At 41.4% G+C, this 21,886-nt stretch overlaps 1 protein-coding gene and 1 pseudogene across 40 annotated transcripts in view; one reads left to right on the top strand and one right to left on the bottom strand.

Annotated features, from left to right (window-relative positions):
* The window catches only part of EIF4G3 (eukaryotic translation initiation factor 4 gamma 3), a 378,821-nt gene that overhangs the window by 285,136 nt on the left and 71,799 nt on the right, over positions 1-21,886 (bottom strand). The gene's annotated exons all lie outside the window — the stretch shown is intronic.
* Positions 1,729-2,234, top strand: LOC100349932 (protein tyrosine phosphatase type IVA 1 pseudogene; annotated as a pseudogene).

The raw sequence follows: 21,886 nt of genomic DNA, 5'->3' as shown, positions 1-21,886 counted from the left end.
TAACTCTTTCAAATAAATAAAATAAATCTTAAAAAAAAAAACTTTAAAAAAGAAACACTTGTGCCAAAATAAGTATCTTTAAAAAATTTTAAATCATTGGGGGAAAAATATCAAGAAGTGATGACTAAAGAAATGCATCTGATGACTACAGCATGCATTTCTCCAATTCAAATCCATGTAATCAAACCCACAAGTGTGACTGATCATACAGCTACCATTTCACCTACAGTGTATTCATTATAGTGCCCAAAAAGGGATCATGAATTCTTTGGTTCTTTGCTTAAATAAAATCATTTGTTGTCTGTATACACAGGGAGGTACAGTAAAGTATATTCAGAAATTCAGAGAATAATTTGGTAAGAAAAACTTGTTTTTTTCATTACACTTCAGATTGGCCATCTGTTGAAATTGTAATTTATAAATTAAGAACTTAGTCATAAACTGTAAATGAACAAATGAAATAAACCTGAGATTTAAGATACAGATAATTAAGTGTAACTAAGATGGTAAGTGAATTCTCAAACCAAGAATTCAAAAAAAGGATGTTGCTACTTAAGGTAACCACCAAAAAGGGAATTTTAAGATAAGAGGCATTCCATCCAGGAAACATGGAATAAGCCGACCACAGCCCTCCCCGCACCCCATGGCTCTCTCACCATCTCTCTCATCACAATACTAAACTCCAGACCGAAAAACAGCAACATATCTGAGGACTCTGAAAAGGATACAAAAGCAGGTGAATAATGGAAAGGAGTCAAAATTCTGTGAATATCGAAAGGGGAGAGGTTGTTTTACTTTTGTGTTTATGTTTTTGCTTTGTTTGTTGTTAATCTGTTTCTTTTACCCTCTTTTCTCTAAAGGCTTTGCCCTAAGGACTGGCTCAAGTTTTCCAACTATACAAAAGAGTAGCAATACACACAGCTTTAATTCCAACTGAAATCCTTTCTTTTTGGCCAGATGAAATGGAAAAAGGGGCTTTGCTAGCCAAACAGCAAAACAGAAAACTGGAAAAGGAAGCTTCCCTTAACTTTTGTATAAATTCACACAAGTCCCAGGCGCATCCTTGAACTGCTCGTAAAAGGGACAAAGCAACACAGCAAAAGCTCTGAAAATAAGGCAAGGATGCACGGTAGAGTGTGGTACCCTGCTGCCGTCTGCATCGCTGCCACTGCCCAACGACCAGCACCCCCTTCCCTGCATCTGCCACTACCGCCTGTGTCGCCGTTGCCTTGGGACGGGCTGTACGATCAGGCTGCAATCTTCAATGAGTAAACATACTCCTCAGTTCTGTGGTGCTCTTGGTCACACATTTATGGAGTTTCTGAAGGGCAGTGGAGATTACTGCCAGGCACAGCACGACCTCCATGAAGACAAGTGAACTGTAAAGATTCGTTACTGCTCCACCAAGGAGCTCCCATACCAGTGGTGAACCTGGACACAGAAGTGCTGAATTGAAATGTATAGAGCATTTTACAAGAGTTCTACCTGGATGGGTAACCCTCAGTATACTTCCTTCCTATTGCCTCAGTATTACTGGACTGAAGAATTGCTCCTTGTTAGGAGATTCATTTTATTTTCCATTACTCTCCCACTTCATACTCAAAGCACAGAGAACTGCAAGAGGAGGATAGTGAAGTAGACTTCAGTTTCTTTGCATAATTTCTGTATTCAGCTTCTGTAAATTCTTTCAAAACTTTACTGGTTTTTTTTTTTTTTTAGTAAATTAACATGGCTCGAATGAACCGCCCAGCTCCTGTAGAAGTCACACACAAGAACATGAGATTTCTTATTTCACATAATCCAGTCGATGCAGCATTAAACAAATTTATTGAGGAACTCTTACCATCAAAGTAAGATTATGTGAAGCAACTTACGACACTACTCCTGTGGGGAAAGAAGGCATCCATCATCTCAACTTGCCTTCTGATGATGGTGCAACACCATCCAACCAGACTGGTGATGACTGGTTAAGTCTTGTAAAAATTAAGTTTCGTGAAGAACCTTATTGTTGCATTGCTGTTCAATTTTGGAGGCCTTAGAGAGCTCCAGTGCATGTCTCCCTAGCATTCACTGAAGGTGGAATGAAATATGAAGAAGTAATACAGTTCCTAAGACAAAACTGGCATGGGACTTTTAATGGCAAACGACTTTCGTGTTTGGAAAAATATCCTTATAAGATGCAGCTATGTTTCAAAGACTCCAATGGTTATAGAAATAACTATTGCATTCAATAAAACTGTGGTGCCTCATGCTGTTGCCTTGGAAGTAGAACTAGAGACAAGATCTAATTTGTCATACATATTACCTATTATGCTGGTTTGGAGAATAAGTTTAATAAAGTTTCCTAAGGGTATTGAAAAGCAGTGTTATCAGGCCACAAGGCTGACAGAATTGCAACTTCTATGTTTGGGTTATAACCACCTTATTTGGACATTTAGCAAGATTCTTGCTGTTTAGCATTTAAAATGTGCTTATCATTTGTACCAACTGACCTTTCCTGAAATCATGCAGTATTGAGTTGTATCTTAAATCTGTTTGCATGCAAGAATTTCATCAATATGTAAGAAATTTAAAAAGATTAGGTGCCAAAAAACCCAGCACAATACTTATATTTTTAGTAGCATAGAGAATTAAAATCCCAGGAACTAGGAACATTCTAGACCTTCTGTGGTTTTTTCCTTCAGTCATTTCAAACACTGAAACTAGAGACCATGTGATTATTTGCCTGCTCACTTTAGTTTACATCTCCCACATTCATAACAGTACACATCAGGTTTCCTTAACCATTGATTTATCTTTTACCAAGACTTACAATTATTTAGTGTTTCTATGAATCTTATTTTTAAAGATTTATTTATTTATGCAAAAGGTAGAGTTACAGACAGAGAGAGACCATCCACTGGTTCACTCCCCAAAAGGCCACAACAGCCGGAGCTGGATCAATCTGAAGCCAGGAGCCAGGAACTTCTTCCGCGTCTCTCACGTGGGTACAGGGTCCCAAGCACTTGAGTCATCTTCCACTGCTTTACCAGACCACAAGCAGAGAGCTGGATCCACAGAGGAGCGCCGGGTCACAAGCTGACGCATATGGGATACCGGTGCCACAGCTGGAGACTTCACCTAACACTCCACAGTGCAGGTCCCTGTAAATCTTATCTGATGCTGCTAGCATAGAGCCTCCATTGTGAAAATCTACATTGTACAGAAGCACATGCTTTTAATATCCTCAGACCAAAAAAAAGGCTTACAATCAATTTAATGCTTGCACTCTGAGGTGCGACTTAACAGGGAGCGCCTGAAAAAAGAATGGGAGGGGCTATTAAATATTTTTAGTACCACGTTACCTTTACCTCGTGCAGAACATGTAGAGTAAGATCTTTTTTTTTTTCCTCTAAGATTTGTTTATTTATTTGAAAGGCAGAGTTACAGAGAGGAAGAGGTAGAGAGACAGAGAGAGAGATTGATTGATTCTATCCACTGGTTCACTCCCCAAATGGCCGCAAAAGGCAAAGCTTCTTCTGGGTCTCCTACATGGGCACAGGGACTCAAGCACTTGGGCCATCTTCTACTGCTTTCCCAGGCCATAGCAGAGCGCAAAATCAGAAGTAGAGCAGCCGGGTCTCAAACCGGCACCCAAATGGGATGCCAGCACTACTGGCGGAGGCTTTACCTACTACAGTGCCAGCCCCAGAATACAGTCCTTAATTTAGCAAATTTTTAAGAGGTAGAGATGCTTCATTATTGTAGCTTAAAATTCTTAGTCATAAAATGTCTGAAATTCTTGTAACTTTTTCCATAATTATCAAAAGTTACCTACCAACTTGACAAAAATTTAAAATAAAGATATAAAAATGAACCATCGCCGGCGCCATGGCTCAATAGGCTAATCCTCCACTTTGCGGCGCTGGCACACGGGGTTCTAGTCCTGGTTGGGGCGCCGGATTCTGTCCCGGTTGCCCTCTTCCAGGCCAGCTCTCTGCTGTGGCCAGGGAGTACAGGGATGGCCCAAGTGCTTGGGCCCTGCACCCCATGGGAGACCAGGAGAAGCACCTGGCTCCTGCCTTCAGATCAGCGCGCTGCGCCGGCCGCAGCGCACCAGCCGCAGCGGCCACTGGAGGGTGAACCAACGGCAAAAAAAAGAAGACCTTTCTCTCTGTCTCTCTCTCTCTCACTGTCCACTCTGCCTGTCAAAAAACAAAAAACAAAAAAACGAAAAAAAATGAACCATCAAGGGCCGGCGCCGTGGCTCACTTGGTTAATCCTCTGCCTGCGGCACTGGCATCCCATTTGGGCAACAGGTTCTTGTCCCAGTTGCTCTTCTTCCAGTCCTCCTCTCTGCTGTGGCCCAGGAAGGCAGTGGAGGATGGCCCAGGTGCTTGAGTCCTGCACCCGCATGGGAAACCAGGAGGAAGCACCTGCTCCTGGCTTCGGATCGGCACAGTGCGCCAGTCGTGCAGGCCATTTGGGGGCTGAACTAGCGGAAGGAAGATCTTTCTTTCTGTCTCTCCCTCTCACTAACTCTCAAAAAAAAAAAAAAAAAAAAAAAAAAAGAATCATCAGAACTGTCCCATACACAATCAGGGCCAAAATGTGAGCTCTGAATCTAATCAGGTTCATTATTTCCTTAAAATTAACCACTACTCTGTAGGATTATCTAAGGAGTCAGAATCTACAAAACAAGGCAGATTGGTGTTGTGGTACACAGGTCTAAGCCACTGTCACATCCTATAGCAGAATACTCTGTGTCACAGCAGGTTAAGTTGCTGCCTGAGATGCTGATATCCCATATTGAAGGACTGGTCAAACCCAGCGACTCTACTTCTGATTCAGTTCCTTGCTAATAACCCCCGGGAAAGCAGTGGAAGACTGCCCAAGTACCTGGGCCCCTGCACCCACATGGGAAATCTAGATGGAGCCCCTGGCTCCTGGCTTCAGCCTGGACTAACACTGGCTGTTGTCATTTGGGAAGTGAACCAGCAAAGGGATGATGTTTCTCTGCCTTTCAAATAAATCTGAGATAAAGAGAGACAGAGAGAGAAAGGTAGGCAAGAGGAGAATCCACAAAACAAAAATGAAAATGTCCAAGATAGAATCCAAAATTACTTAACGACATACAAAACTAGGAAAATGTGGCCAATTCTCAAGAACTTGCAGTCAAATCATAACAAGGGTAACAGCCTGCTTTAAAAACATTCTCTAAATGGGCAAGAACCTATAAAAGCAAAATATTCACAATGTCTAGGACACAATCCAAAATTACTTAATATATGAACAAGGAAAATGTGACCAATTCTTAAGGGAAAAAACAATCAATAAATATCTACCCTGAAGTGACTCAGACCATAAGAATGCTATGATAACTATGCTCCATGAAGAAAAGTTAAATACATTTAAAATGAATAGAAACTCTCAGAAGATAAAAACTGTAAAAAAAAAACAAACAAGTTGAAATTTTTAAAAAATATTTACTTATTTGAAAGTTGGAGTTACACAGAGAGAGAGAGAGAGAGAGAGAGAGAGAGAGAGAGAGAGGTCTTCCATCAGCTGATTCACTCCACAACTGGCCACATCGGCCAGAGCTGTGCCAATCTAAAGCAAGAAGCCAGGAGCTTCTTCTGGGTCTCCCACATGGGTGCAGGGGCCCAAGCACTTGGGCCATCATCTACTGTTTTCCCAGGCCATAGCAGAGAGCTGTATTGGAAGCGTAACAGCCAGGACTCAATCCAGCACCCATATGGGATGGCAGCACTGCAGGTGGCGGCTTTACCTGCTATGCCACAGTGCTAGCCTCCCAAGTTGAAATTTAAGAACTGAGAAACATAATCCCAAAGCATTCAGAGGGTAGTACCAACAGCAGAATGAAAATAAAAAAAAATATCAGAAAATATAACAAGAAATGAAGAAAAATGAAAAGAAAAACTTTTTGCAAAAGCATTGTGGCTTAATGGGTAAACCTGTGGCCTGCAGTGCCGGCATCCCATGTGGGCACCAGTTCAAGTACTGGCTGCTCCACTTCCAATCCAGCTCTCTGTGATGGCCTACGAAAGCAGTGGAAGACAGCCAAGTCCTTGGGCCCCTGTATGCATGTGGGAGACTTGGAAGGAGCTTCTGGCTTCCGGCTTTGGGCTGGCCCAGCTCTGGCCGTTGTGGTCCTTTAGGAGGTAAATCAAGTAGATGGAAGACTCTGTGCTTCTGCCTCTCTGTAACTGTCTTTCAAATACATAAATAAATCTTTTTTTAAAAAAATGCATAGAGGCAAGATTGAGAAACTGTATGTTATAGAAATTGCTGTAGTAAATTATTAATATATGGGTCAGTAAATTTTTACTTGCAAAGTCAGATATTCAAACAAATATCTGCAAATACACTTGATTTGTAAGAGTTTGAGGGTCATATGCTCTCTTTGTAAAACGCTCTAATATGCTGTAGTAATGTAAAATCAGCTATAAGAGCAGACATTTGGCACAGCAGTGACATCACTGCTTGCAAAGCCCATATCCCATACTGGAATGCTGGTTTAAGTCTTAGCTACTCTATTTCTAAACTAGCTTCCTGCTAATAAATATTTTCTGGGAGGCAGCTGGTGATGGCTTCAGTATTCAGGGCCCTATCACCCATGTGGGAAACCCAGATTGAGTTCCAGGCTCTTGGCTTCAGCCCAGTCCTGGGCTGTTGCAGGCATTTAGAACTGAACCAATTGATGGAAGATCTCTGTCTGTCTCTCTCTGCCTTTCAAATAAAATGAAAATAAATGTTTAAAAAAGAAGGATTTAGGACCTTCTAAAAAAAAGAGAAGCTTCTACAGACCATACATAAAATGAACACACTGGACTGTGTCCCAGTAAAGCTTTATTTATGAAACTGGGCACCTAGCCTGCTAGCCACAGACTGCCACTCTGACGCTGTCTAATCAAAGACGTCCCTAAAACTTCATACAAAACTATCACGTTCACATTATAAATGCTGTGGTATATAACACACTAAATAACAAATTTTCTATTTCCAAACATTAATTAAATTCATCCACTATACTGATAGAAGAAGTGGTATTGTGCTATGTTAAAAGACTGATGCTAGAGATCCTTAAATCACCAATAAAAAAAATCTGTGGTATTATTTGAAATAACCAGAGTGTGTGTGTGTGTGTGTGTGTGTGTGTGTGTGTGTATAGAGCTTAAGTTCATATTATGATTAAAGCAATCTGATTTGCCAATAATCACATCAAAAGGCTAATCCAATAATGACAATGAAGGCTTAAGTAATTTTATTCCATTACCTCATATAGTAATAAATGTAAAACTGAAATAAAAGATGAGAGGATGTCAGGAGAATAAATTAACATATTCATCCATATTTAAAGAAACAGGATGACAAATACATTACAATTCAATTATTTCCTATCAAACTACCATTACTAACACTGAAAATTACTATGAGTACCCAACTATCTCCTACTACACTTTTCATTATGACAAATTTACTGTTTTAAGGAGAAAGTATTTAGATGGACTTCTAAAAATTAGTATTTACAAGGGCTGGCACTGTGGCATAGAGAGTAAAGCCACCCCTGCAGTGCCACATATGGGCGCCAGTTCAAGTCCGGCTGCTCCACTTCCAATCCAACTCTCTGCTATGGCCTGAGAAAGCAGTAGAAGATGGCCCAAGTGCTTGGGCCCCTGCACCCACGTGGGAGAGCCGGAAGAAGCTCCTGGCTCCTGGCTTCGGATCAGCGAAGCTCTGAATCTTGATTTGTAAGAGTTTGAGATCGTTGCAGCTATCTGCAGAGTGAAACAGCAGATGCAAGACCTCTCTCTCTCTCTCTGCCTCTCTGTAACTCCGCCTTTCAAATAAATAAATAAATCTTAAAAAAAAAAAAAAAAAAAAAAAGGAACCCATTTAGCCAAGTCATCTCCCAGGCAGCAGGAAATATAGTCAGGAACTTGAGCTGGGAATTGAATCCAGGCACTCTGACAAAGGATGTAGGCCTCTTTACCGCCAGGCTAAACACTGCTGCTTGTGTTACCTTGCTGGTCATCCCTGCCTCTTCCATTTTCTAATTACTGCCAACTACCCAGTCCCCTACATCCAATGTTAAAGGAAGGCAGCTAAACAAGAAGGTTTGGGCCCAGCGCTATGGCACAGTGCACAAAGCCGTCGTCTGCAGTACCGGCATCCTATGTGGGTCCTGGTTCAAGTCCTGGCTGCTCCACTTCCAATCCAGCTCTGCTGTGGCCTAGGAAAGTAGTGGAAGATGGCCCAAGTTCCTGGGACCCTGCACCCAAGTGGGAGACCTACAGTAGAGAATGGCCCAAGTACTTGGGGGCCCTGCACCCATGAGGGAGATCAGAAGAAGCTCCTGGCTTCGGATCAGCGCAGCTCCGGCTGTTGTGGCCATTCAGGGAGCAAACCAGCAGGTGGAAGACCTCTCTCTCTCTCTCTCTCTCTCTTTCACTCTCTCTCTCTGCCTCTGCCTCTCTGTAAATCTGCCTCTCAAATAAATAAATATTAAAAAAAATTAAATCCTCCTTGCTCCATATCACTTGACTTTTATAAATCTTATTTTTAAGAGATTTTAAGGAAGTTGTAAGAATTTCAAAGAGTGAATGTGATTAATTCATTTTATCTAGAGAAGCATAGGTAAATAATGACTTTATATGCTTACGGGATTTTTAAAAAGCAGCAGAAAACAGAATGAAGATATAGGATTTATCTCCCCTTTTTTGAAGTGACAAAATTTCAGATTTCCTAGCAGGTTCTCCACAGAATTCTGTACTTCTTATGCCACAGAGACTCTGGAGTCAGACAGTCTTGGGTTCCATTTCCATTTTAGTCCTTACTAAACTGTGAAGTCATAATTAACCTCTAGGCATCAGGTTGCTCTATTAAAAAACAGTGAGACAAAAGCATTTGTAAATTGCCCTAGAATTAATGACATCAATACATGAAATACTCTGACCGACACCTGGTATTTCATATTCTTTTTTTAAAGCATTTATTTACTTATTTGAGAGACAGAGCTACAGACAGTGAGAGGGAGAGGCAGAGAGGTCTTCTCTCCACTGGTTCACTCCCTAGATGGCCACAATGGCTGGAGCTGCGCCGATCCGAAGCCAGGAGCCAGGTGCTTCTTCCCGGTCTCCCATGCGGGTAGCAGGGGCCCAAGGACCTGGGCCATCTTCTACTGCTTTCCCAGGCCATAGCAGAGAGCTGGATTGGAAGAGGGGCAGCTGGGACTAGAACCAGCACCCATATGGGATGCCAGCACCACAGGCAGAGGATTAACCTACTGTACCACAGTGCTGGCCCCTAGTATTTCATATTCAAATCCCTATTAATTTCCTCTTTTGGTCCCTAAACTAGAAGTAATAGGAAACAACAATGGCCAGGGAAGTGGCCAGAAATCCCAAATGCTTTAAGAAACCTGCTTGAAAATAGCCAGTAACCTTTCTCATTCATCCCCTCTCAGTATTTTAAAAATGACTGCAAAGTAATGAATCAGACAGGAAAAGTTATCAAGCTCACAGTTCTTAACATTCTACTGGGGTTATACAGACCACAAGTCAATCAAAAACAAAAAATTAAAATAGAGAAAATGCTATGAAGAAAAAGTTTAAAATGATCTTCTGAGTATTCTAAATAAAGTAGGCTAGAACAGGTAATATCTATATTTAGATCTGAATGATACAAACAAACCAGTTCTATGCAGAGCAAGAGACAAAACACTCCAGCAATCAAGTGCAAAGGGTATGGGAGTTTGGGGGTTTGAGATCCAGGAACACAAGAGAGACCAGGGTGAAGGAAGCTATGCAGAGTAGCAATCACTGAGTTTGGAAATGTAAACAGGAGCTACATCATTCAGAGGCTTATAGGGCATGTTAAGCAGCATAAATTCTTCTAAGATGGACAAACAGGGATGCAAGAGTTAAACAAAGGAAGGCATGATACTAAAAGCATTTTTAAGATCATTCTGTTTGTTTATGAAAACTGAACTAGAAAAGGGTAGGAGAGGAATAGTTAATTGATGATAGCAGTTGTGTAAGCAAAACGTGATAGTGGCCTGCAAAAAAGTGAAGATAACAGAAAAAACAGAGACATGGGGACAAGTTTAACTAACAAAAAAAAATAGTGTCAAAAATCAGAATTTGCAACTGAGTAAGAGAAGAGGCGCGAAGGAAAGGATAATCAATAACATTTACAAGGAGCAGCAAGACAGACAACAAACTTTTATTGTTCTATGGCACAGTACATTAACTGACAACAGTTAACTGTACACATTCAAATTGCTAGTTGAGATAATTTTGAATGTTTCTAACACAAACAAATGATCAGTGTTGGAGGGATCAGTGTTGAACTGAGCAGCTTGCTATACCAGCACCCCATATCAGAGCACCAGTTCAAATCCTGGCAGCTCAGCCTCCACTCTACCTTCCTGCTAATGCTCCTGAGAAAACGATGACCCAAGGACTTGGGTCCCTTCTACGCATATGAAAGATCTGGGGTAGTTCTTGGCTACTGGTTCTGGCCTGGCCCAGACCTGGCTGTTGCAGCCATTTGGGGAATGAATCAGCAGATGGCAGATCTCTCTGCCACTCTGCCTTTCAAATAAAAAATCTTAAATACATACTGTATTGCATAAATACACACAATTATATCAATTAAAAATTATGTATCAGCAAAGGAATAACTTACAGATGTTATATCCTGAGTAGGTAGGCAGACAGTGGTACTGTTTGCCAAATGTGGGAAGGAACAGGTTGAAGCACTGAATAGGATGGAAATGAAAAGGTCAATTTTGAACACATGGATTTTGACTCAAGGAAAGATGTAAATACACAAATTAGATCTACAAGAGTATGCAATTCAGGCTAGAAATCTAACAATACAAATCTAAAAGTCATGAACATAAACATAGTATTTAATATCCAGAGAAAGAAAGAAGGCAAAAGAACCAAAAAGTGACATGGGATTCAGCAAAGCATCCTGCGCAGAAGTGGCCACTGAGGTCAGAGAAAAACCGATAGATGCTGTCTTGCTGAGCCAGCAAGGATCACATCACTATTCAGAAAAGTCAATATCGTGTACATCATACTTCCTCTGCACTTGACTGCTGACAGGATAGGGTATCTAATCTGCTTCCAGAAAGCCAGAGAATTGAGAAAGAGAGATACCAAGATGGTGGGATAGGGAGGGAGTTTACTGCTCCAGTCTACAGGAAGACAGAAAGAAAGATAGAAAGATAGAAAGAAAGGAAGAAAGGAAGAAAGAAAGAAAGGAAGAAAGAAAGAAAGAAAGAGTCCAATCTCAAGGAAGAGTTAAAGAGAAAATGGCAGAGAAAACACCACACAAATTGGAGGGACATTGTCAATGGACCTACATGGAGGGTGTGGATGCACACAACTCAGGACCCCAGCATTTGAGAGCCTCAGCACCATATTTGGTTGTGAGTTGAAACTAAACTGCACCAGCCCAAGCCACTGGTGATAAAGCTGTGGGAAGAACCTGGCATGAGTCCTGCTTGGAGCCCTGTGGGGGAACAGTGTACCTGTCAACCTAGATGAAAAAAATGGGGGAGTGGGCATGTTTCTCTCTCCCTGACCACTCACCAGCATCCTGTAACTAGCCAAGAGAGGGTGGGCCCCATTCTGTAACGCTGCGCCAGCTCCTGTCCAAACGGCCAGCAAGCAGCCAAGAGGAGAAGCCTGAGTCTGGCTGGGAGAACTGACAGGGGCCTGAGTCCTCGTCACTGTGGGAGCCTTGTGTGCTGGGACTGTGGAAACACTGTGGCTGCGTGGGAGGGTGCAGGGTGTGGCTGGGAAACTGGGCAGTCACTGTGGTGGCCCCACATGCTGGGGCTCCCTGATTCCCTGCTAAGAGTCATTGCTGTGGGAGTCGTGCACACACCAAGGACTGCATGGATCCTTTATGTGGTTCTTGTGGCAGTGCAAATGAAGATTATATCCACTGGGGTAGCAACCAGGCATTGGTCTCCTTTGAGGAAATAAGCACAAGACTACACCAACAGAGCAGATTAATCCTCTCCCCTGATGGATGGGTGGAAGGAAGGAAGGAAATTTATCATGCCCAATTTTGGTGCCACCTTGGATACTCCCCTCACCCTGGAGTACTGAACAGAGCTCCCTGGTCATACCCAGCACTGCCTCAGGATATTCACTGAAACAGCAGACACTCCACTAATCCACAGAGGCATAGCTCAAAGATAAAAGCCCCTCACGGTAGTGGGGTGGCAGCAAAAAATATTTCTACAAATGCCAAAAAGTAAATGTGGCAATTCAAGAAACAAGAATAAGGAAGACAATATGATGTACGATGCTTCCAAAGGAATATAACACTTCAATACTGGAATTTGAAAATGAAGAGATTGAAGGAATGCCAGAAACAGAATTCAAAAAACTGATTGTAGGATTAGAAGTAATCAAAAGAAGATTCACAAATTAAAAAAAAAACCCATATGTGGCCAGCGCCGCAGCTCAATAGGCTAATCCTCCGCCTACGGTGCCTGCACCCTGGGTTCTACTCCCAGTCGGGGTGCCGGATTCTGTCCCAGTTGCTCCTCTTCCAGTCCAGCTCTCTGCTGTGACCCGGGAGTGCAGTGGAGGATGGCCCAAGTGCTTGGGCCCTGCACCCGCATAGGAGACCAGGAGGAAGCACCTGGCTCCTGGCTTCAGATCAGCACGGTGCGCCAGCCACACAATGGAAAAAGGAAGACCTTTCTCTCTCTCTCTCTCTCTCTCACTGTCCACTTTGCCTGTCAAAAACAAAAACAAAAAAAATCCATATGTGACATGAATAAACATTTTCCCATGAAACTGATTTTTTTTTACATTTATTTATTTGAAAGACAAGAGTTACAGAGAGCCGAGGCAGAGAGAGAGAGAAAGATAGCGCTTCCATTTGCTGGTTCACTGCCCAGATGGCCACAGGGGCCAGAGCTATGCTGATCCAAAGCCAGGAGCCAGGAGCTTCTTCCGGGTCTTCCACGCAGGTACAGGGGCCTATCTACTACTACTTTCCCAGGCCATAGCAGAGAGCTGGATCAGAAGTGAAGCAGCCAGGATTTGAACCAGTGCCATTATGGGATGCCGGCACTGCAGGTGGCAGCTTTACACCACAGTGCCAGCCCCAAAATTGAGATTTTTAAAGAGAAATCAAAATGAAACATTAGAAATGAAAAATTCAATACATCTAATAAAAAATGTGGTAGAAAGCCTTAACAACAGACTCAGTGACACAGAAGAAAAACTATCTGAGTTAGAAGACAAATCTGGAAATTTGACAGATCACCAAAAAGAAGAAATTAGAAAACTAAATAACAATGTTAGAAATTTATGGGATACTATCAAATGACCCAAAACACAGATCTTAGGAGTTCCTGAAGGCATGGAAACAGAAAATGGATTAAAAGGCTTTTTTTAGTGAAATAATTACAGAAAATTTCCCTAATTTGGAGAAAGAAAGGGATATCCAAGTACAGGAAGCACATAGAACTCCTCATAGACATGACCAGAAAAGATCTTCACCATGACACATTGTAGTCAAACTCTACACAATAAAATATAAAGATTAGATTCTAATATGTGCACAAGAGAAATGTAAGATTACTTTCAGAGGATCTCCAACAAGACTAACAGCTGACTTCTCATCAGAAAGAAACCCTACAGGCTAGGAGAGAATGGTGAGATACCTTCCAAGTCTTAAGAGAAAATAAAACTGTCAACCCAGAATATTATACCCTTGCAAAGCTCTCATTTATGAATGAAGGTGAAACAAAGACCTACTGTAACACAACAGATATTGCAAGAATTTGTCAGCACTACTCCAGCCTTACAAAAGATGCTTAACAAATGCTTGAGGATGTGCTACACACAGACACATGGTCATCACTATGAAAGAAGTTGAAGGCAGAAAATCTCCTAGTAAAAGTACAAAGGAAATTCAAAGTAAACAACAGGAACATTTATGGAAAAATGGCAGGGAAAATGAACTTCCTCTGGTTTTAATTCTGTAATTCCTTAGATTTCAGAATATCCTGTTACTTGGAATCTAGCTACATATTAAGGCAATCTGTTTCTGAACCTTTTTAAAGAGAAGACATTGATTATATTGGACCATCTTTTAATTTCCTTTTCTTACTACATATCAATTGTGTGATTACAGTGTTAAGTCTTAGTTCTTATGTCTTCAGGCAGAAGAGTGCATCAGTTATTTTAAATGAAATTTTCCCTGTCTTTGAAGCTCAGTCTGTAAGTGTGTTGTTGCCACAAAAGAAAATACTTGGGTTTGCACTCCTTGAACACTTGAAAACTGAAATTGATGATACATTATGTAATGAATTAGGTTTTTATTTCTGGAAATAAAGACTTGAACTACTTAAAGGATGAAAATAATGATAGTGCTTATAAGCACTGTGACCCCTTTTGTGTTTGAAGCTTTCAAAAGTCAAGTGTTTACTACATTTTTCTCCTAAAATCCTCTTCTTCTCTGAGCTTCATACACTTACTACTATTATTGATATTTTAAAACAGCAAGGTTAAAGTATCATTAGATCTGTGTTCAGTATGAATCCCACAGCTTTTCTAGTTAGGGAAAAAATAGTCCCAAAAGTACTCTTGGTGTCATTTTTTTTGTTTAATATTTTATCCACTAGTGGTATTTTGGATATCTTTAATCACTTTAATAAGGTGTCTATAAAAATTTACAACATTACATATTATATTTGAACTAGTTAGTGAAGAGTAAGGAAAAAAAGCTAGCTTACTGAGACTGTAGATGTTCCATTAGTTAAATTTCAAAATTTTTAATAAAGGAACTTTCAGAGACAGAGATAGGTTGAGACCCGACAGTATCCATTAAAGCAGTGGAGGACATGAGAGAGCATTTACTTGCCATAGCTGTGGTTGTGGTGGGCTCATACTTAAATGCAGGTAGTGACATACTGACATTTATGTTGCCCAATAATCTGAGTAGTGTCCTACATTTATCTGTACTAAAATAACTATAAATTAATGGAATCTACAAAGAAACTTATGACTATATTGTATTTGGGAGTCTTTGTACAGCTAGGTAAAGTTTCCATGACACAAAGTATTTGGATTTAAAATTATCTATTATAAGGAAGAAGACATGACATTATTCCATCTGCTTAAATAATAACCTGCTTATTGAGCTTCAGAAGAAAAAAATGTGAACTAAGTAACTGCCACTGTGTTAGCTATAATGTTAAGTTGGCAAGTTGAGCATAAAGGTTAAATCTGTGTTTCTCAAATGTAAACTATAGACTAAAGCTGCTTTGTATAGTCTCAGCACTGAACATGTATTGATACCTCTCAAATGAATTCAACCTTTGATGTGCTTTGACATGCCTCAGAAAGTATCTGAGTGTCTGTGAATTTGTTAATCTGTTCTTTTGTTGTTGTTCCATATATTTGTATTTAAATTTGAATTTCTACATTTTTACTACTGTTAATTTAAGTGCAATTTGTTCAATGGTTAAAAAGGGGTTGTCAGCAAAGAAACTTAAAAACAGCCTCAATCATGTAACTGCTAAGTAAAAGCTACATTTTGTGTTCTATGTTCATACACTTTTAATGATCTGTATTTCTGTTTAAATATAAGTAATGATGTGGGGGAAAAAAAGCCAGAAAATCAAGTTTTAGATGACATGGGCTACTATCCTTTATGCAATGTATAGCTAAATCTCTTCAGTACTTAATTTGGTCCAGCAGAAAAGATACTGGTTAGGATATCTGCATACCACATCAGAGTTCCTGGGTTCAACCTTCCACCTCTAGCTCCCTGCTAATGCAAACCTTAGGAAGCAGAGGTTGTGCCAGCCTGCAGCACAAAGAACCGGGTTTCCTGAAACAGAGAGTGGGAATGCGGGGACAAGGACGCAAAGAATGGAGCCAAGACAAATCCTGATCAAGGCTCGTTTATTCAACAAATCCAGTAGTATTTAAACATGACCACTTGTATACAAGAAGGCACACAAAAGATTTACATATCCAAAAGGCTTTTGGGGTTACAAAAAGTTCCCAATAAGGTTCTTCCTGCCTCTTCCTGGAATCTCCTTAGCCTTTTGTCTGTGCCAGGATGTCTCCATCCATATGTTTAAGTATAAACAAAAGGGGCTACTGCCTGTGGCTGCCCACAAGAGAAGATGACTTAAATAGTTGGGTTCCTACCACCCACATGGGAAACCTGGACTGAGTTATGGCTTCCGACCCAGGACATGGCAGGCACTGGAGAGTGAACCTGCAGATGGGAGCTTTTCTGTCTCTTGATCCACTTCTCTGCCTCTCGGAAAAAAAAAAAAAACCTTTGAATTTTTAAAAATTGAAATAATATTTTAAGGCCTCTAATACTACCTGGTATAAATCTCAATAAATGTTAGATATGATAGTTTTACCTAAAACTATCCAATTTTGAAAACCACTTAGAGGCCGGTGCTGCGGCTCACTAGGCTAATCCTCTGCCTTGCAGCGCCGGCACACTGGGTTCTAGTCCCGGTCGGGGCACCGGATTCTGTCCCGGTTGCCCCTCTTCCAGGCCAGCTCTCTGCTGTGGCCAGGGAGTACAGTGGAGGATGGCCCAAGTACTTGGGCCCTGCACCCCATGGGAGACCAGGATAAGTACCTGGCTCCTGCCATCGGATCAGCACGATGCGCAGGCTGCAGTGCACCGGCTGCGGCAGCCATTGGAGGGTGAACCAACGGCAAAGGAAGACCTTTCTGTCTCTCTCTCTCACTGTCCACTCTGCCTGACAAAAAAAAAAAAAAAAAAAAAAAGAAAGAAAGAAAAAAGAAAACCACTTAGAGTGTTTAAAATCTAAACTTTCTGTTGGCTAAGAAACTGAGTTCTCATTCTAAAGCAGAAAACTTCACAAGACAGCTACAATCTTGGTATGTTTGTCAAATGTATAAGACATTATTAATGAAACAAGTGATAGCATTAGCATAATAACAATTGTTTTAAAGAGGACACGAGTGACCTATTTTCTAACTACAGAGGGAATGGGGCTGGATAGCAACAGTTACTCTCAATTTCATGCAGATATATACAGCTTTGGTAAGTTGTGTTTCTCAAGACAGATTTCAAGGTTCACTTTCACACTTAAAAGAAATAATTAAGGGGCCAACATTGTGGTGTAGCAGGTAACACCACTGCCTGGGAGGCGGGCATCTTACGTTGGCACGCTCTACTTCTGATCCACCTTCCTGTTAATGTCCCAGGAAAAGCAGTAGAACATGGCCTTACTCATGGGAGACCTGGATGAAGCTCTTGGATCCTGGCTTTGGGCTGGTCCAGCTCTGGCCATTGCTACCAACTGGAGAGTGAACCAGCAGATGGAATCCCTCTCTCTCTCTCTCTCTCTCTGGCCATTGCTACCATCTGAAGAATGAACCAACAGATGGAATCTCTCTTTGTCTCTCTCTCTCTGATTGTCTCTCCGCTCTCTGTAACTCTTAACTTTCAAATACATAAACTTTTTTTAAAAAAAAAAAAAAGGTAAACAAAGGACTCAGAGCTCCTTCAATTCAAAAAACTATCTGTTACATAATAGCAATGAAGGAGCTCCAGAATAACCATGGGTATAAAGAGCAAATGTACAATCAACTTCATTTCTCAGAAATCATCCAGTTTATATGTGACATATGCAGATACACAAAACTAACTATAATCTCATGGGGGATGCCAGCATTGCAGGCAGTGGTTTAAACTGCTATACCACAGCTCCGGTCCCTATTGCTATCTATTTTTCTGATTAATAAGATTATTAGGGAAGCCGGCGCCACGGCTCACTAGGCTAATCCTCCGCCTAGCGGCGCCGGCACACCAGGTTCTAGTCCCGGTCGGGGCGCCGGATTCTGTCCCGGTTGCCCCTCTTCCAGGCCAGCTCTCTGCTGTGGCCAGGGAGTGCAGTGGAGGATGGCCCAGGTGCTTGGGCCCTGCACCCCATGGGAGACCAGGAAAAGCACCTGGCTCCTGGCTCCTGCCATCGGATTAGCGCGGTGCACTGGCTGCAGCGCGCCAGCCGCGGCGGCCATTGGAGGGTGAACCAACGGCAAAGGAAGACCTTTCTCTCTGTCTCTCTCTCTCACTGTCCACTCTGCCTGTCAAAAAAAAAAAAAAGATTATTAGGGAGAAAACAGGGTAGGGGAAAGTTGCCTTCTAGTGTAGTACATTGTTAATTTTAGTAAGTAGAATATTTATTAATTTCTGAATATGAAAGAATAAATACAAATAAAAGTACATAAATGTGTTAAACAAGTTTTCATGTTTTAAAACTAAAGGTTTCTATTCCCATATTTTGTTGTTCCTCATGTCACTGAGGAATTTACCCATTACTTAATTTTATTTATACCTTGGTTTATTCCACAATAGGTTTAGAGTGGTTTACTACTAACTATATACATATATACATATATTTAATGTATATATACATATATAATTCATGTTTATTCTTTGCTTTCTTTTTCATTAAAATATTTGATTAAAAATTTGACCTATTTATAGGGTACAGTGTGACATTTTGCTTGTGTTCTTAGAACCATTTTTCAAATTTAAGATTTAACAATTTTTAACATTTTGTTATATTGATTTCATATGTAGATTTTACACATATATAAACACATAGCTATTTTTTCTTGAACACATGGATATTAATGTCATATAATGTGGGATTCATGATAATGATCATAAAGGGAGGAAAGAAGGGCCTACTGTCTTGTGGGTAACATAATTCAATGAAGACAATATTTAAAATTATCTTTATAACAAATAACAACACATCCTTCATCCACACAATTTTTATACTCTCTATATATTAACTTGAACATGAGAGAACACATGGTATTTTTCTTTCTGGGTCTGGCTTTTTTTTTTTCTTTTTTAATTTAAAAGGCAGAGTTACGGACGGTGAGAGAGAGAGAGAGAGAGACAGAGAGAAAGGTCTTGTTTCTATTGGTTCATTCCCCAAGTGGCCGCCGCAGTCAGAAATACGCCAATTCGAAGCCAGGAGCCCGGTACCCCCTCTGATCTCCCATGAGGGTGCAGGGGCCCAAGCACCTGGGCAATCCTCCACTGCTTTCCCAGGCCACAGCAGAGAGCTGGACTTGAAGAGCAGCAACAAGGACTAAAACCAGCGCCCATATGGGATGCCAGAGCTGCAGGCGGAGGATTAACCTAGTGTGCCATGGCCCTGGCCCCTGGCTTATTTTAATTAGCATAATGATCTCCACTCCTACCCATTTTGTTGCAAATGTCAGGATTTTATACTTTTTTTACGGCTGAGTAATATTCTATCAATTATTACCACACTTTCTTTATTCATGTATAAGTTGACAGACATCTACGTTGAGTTCCTATCTCTGTTACTGTGAATTAGGCTGATATAATCATTATAGTATGGGTAGAATATGTATATTTAATGAGAATAACACAAATAAAACATGTTATAAGGTTCAACAATATTGCCATTAATTCAGCTCTGAGCTTCCTGGTGATCAGAGGGACAGGAGAAGTATTATCTATGTGGGTCCCAGTGTTTAATATAAAGAAGCAGAGGAGGAATTTGTATGGAGCAGCTTGTCTCAGAATTAGTAATCAGAATTAGTAATAATTTCAAGATTAACACAGGAGCTTCTTCCATGTTTCCCACATGGTGCAGGTGCACAAGCACTTGGGCAATCCTCCACTGCTTTCCCAGACACATCAGCAGGCAGCTGGATGGGAAGTGGAGCAGCCAGGACTCAAACCAACGCCAACAACATGGGATGCTGGTGACACGGGTAGCAGCTTAACCTAGTATGCCACAACACCACCCCCTCCTCCTTTTTAAAATATTGATTTATTTATTTGAAAGGCAGAGTTACAACCCCACTATACTACAACATCGGCCTCAAAATATTTTCTTTCTTAAAACAGCAGCATTTCTTTTCAACATAAAACTCTGAAAGGAGGACACTATCAAATGACAAGTTTTTCAACAACATTATGTTCTTACGTAGAATGGGTGTAGTCAAGATGACCTTCCACAAATTCCAAAACAATGTAATCATTACATGCCCAGTGTCACATGTTCAAATGTTTAGTACCTACCAGACAAAACAGAACATTTTAAACCATCAAATGTCACTTTTCAAGATGGTGAACTTATAATTTTAAAATAAATCAGAATAGTAAATTTGAAAGGTACAAATTATTTTTTAAAACTGAAGAACAACATAGAGAACTGTATAAGTGTATCAGGAATCTGTTCTTTCTAATGACAGTGTTCCCAAATCAAAGGAATTCATTTATTATCTGGCACACACAGTGGTTGGTGTTAAGCAATTTTGTGAAAAATCTAAAATCCTGAGGCCAGCACTGTGGCCCACCAGCTGAAGAGCGACAACTGCATCCCATATGAGTGTCAGTTCCAGTCCCAGCTGCTCCACTTCCGATCCAGCTCCCTGTTAATGTACATGGGAAAGCAGCAGAAGATAGTAGAAGGGACCTGAGCTGTGGCACAGTGGGTTAATGCCCTGGCCTGAAGTGCCAGCATCCCATATGGGTGCTGGTTCGAGTCCTGGCTGCTCCTCTTCTGATCCAGCTCTCTGCTATGGCCTGGGAAGGCAATAGAGGATGGCCCAAGTCCTTGGGCCCCTGCACCCACGTGGGAGACCTGAAAGAAGCTCCTGGCTCCTGGCTTTGGATCGGCGTAGTTCCTGCCATTGCGGCCATCAGGGGAGTGAACCATCAGATGGAAGACCTCTCTCTCTGTCTCTACTTCCCTCTGTAACTCTGTCTTTCAAAAAAATAAAATAAATCTTTTTAAAAAAAAAAGGGCCGGCGCAGTGGCTCATCTGGGCTAATCCTCCTACTGCGGCAACGGCACCCTGGGGTTCTAGTCCTAGTTGGGGCGCCAGGTACTAGTCCTGGTTGCTCCTCTTCCACTCCAGCTCTCTGCTGTGGCCTGGGAGGGCAGCAGAGGATGGCCCAAGTGCTGGGGTCCCTGTACCCCCATGGAGACCGGGAGGAAGCACCCGGCTCCTGGCTTCAGATTGGCACAGCACCTGCCATAGCAGCCATTAGGGGAGTGAACCAACCGAAGGAAGACCTTTCTCTCTGTCTCTCTCTGTCTATAACTCTATCTGTCAAAAAAAAAAAAAAAAAAAAGGAAGAAGGAAGAAGGAAGAAGGAAGAAGGAAGAAGGAAGAGGAAGAAGGAAGAAGAAGAAGAAGAAGAAGAAGAAGATAGTCCACGTACTTAGGCCCCTGCAACCCATGTGGGAAACTCAGATGGAGATCCAGCCTGGCCCAACTCCAGTCATTTCTCTCTTCCTCTCTCTTTCAAATAAATACACACACACACACACACACACACACACACACATATATATATATAAAATAAAGTTTGGGGCCAGCACTACGGCATGCTAGGTAAAGCTGCCACCTGCAGTGCTGGAATCCACATGGGCACTGGTTTGAATTCCGGCTGCTGCACTTCTGATCCAGCTCTCTGCTATGGCCTGGGAAAGCAGCAGAAGATGGCCCAAGTGCTTGGGCCCAGGCACCTGTGTGGGAGACCCAGAAGAAGCTCCTGGCTTCTGGCTTCAGATTGGCCCACCTCTAGCCATTGCAGCCATTTGGTGAGTGAACCAGTGGATATAAAAGGCCTCTCTCCCTCAATTTGCCTCTGCCTCTTTGTAACCCTGACTTTCAAATAGATAAATGAATCTTAAAAAAAAAAAAAAAAAAAAGCTTGTGTAAAGTATATATTAAGAAAAAAACCACATGATTTTCCAAAAAATTTCGGTACCAAAATAAATGTATTTTAATTTGCATGAACTTTTTGAAGTACCTCCATACACACACGTACACACACA

Source organism: Oryctolagus cuniculus, chromosome 7 (assembly GCF_964237555.1).
Source record: "Oryctolagus cuniculus chromosome 7, mOryCun1.1, whole genome shotgun sequence".
Taxonomy (NCBI): Eukaryota; Metazoa; Chordata; class Mammalia; order Lagomorpha; family Leporidae; genus Oryctolagus; species Oryctolagus cuniculus.
Note: the sequence above shows the minus strand (reverse complement) of the source record. Positions and strands in the feature narration are given on the sequence as shown.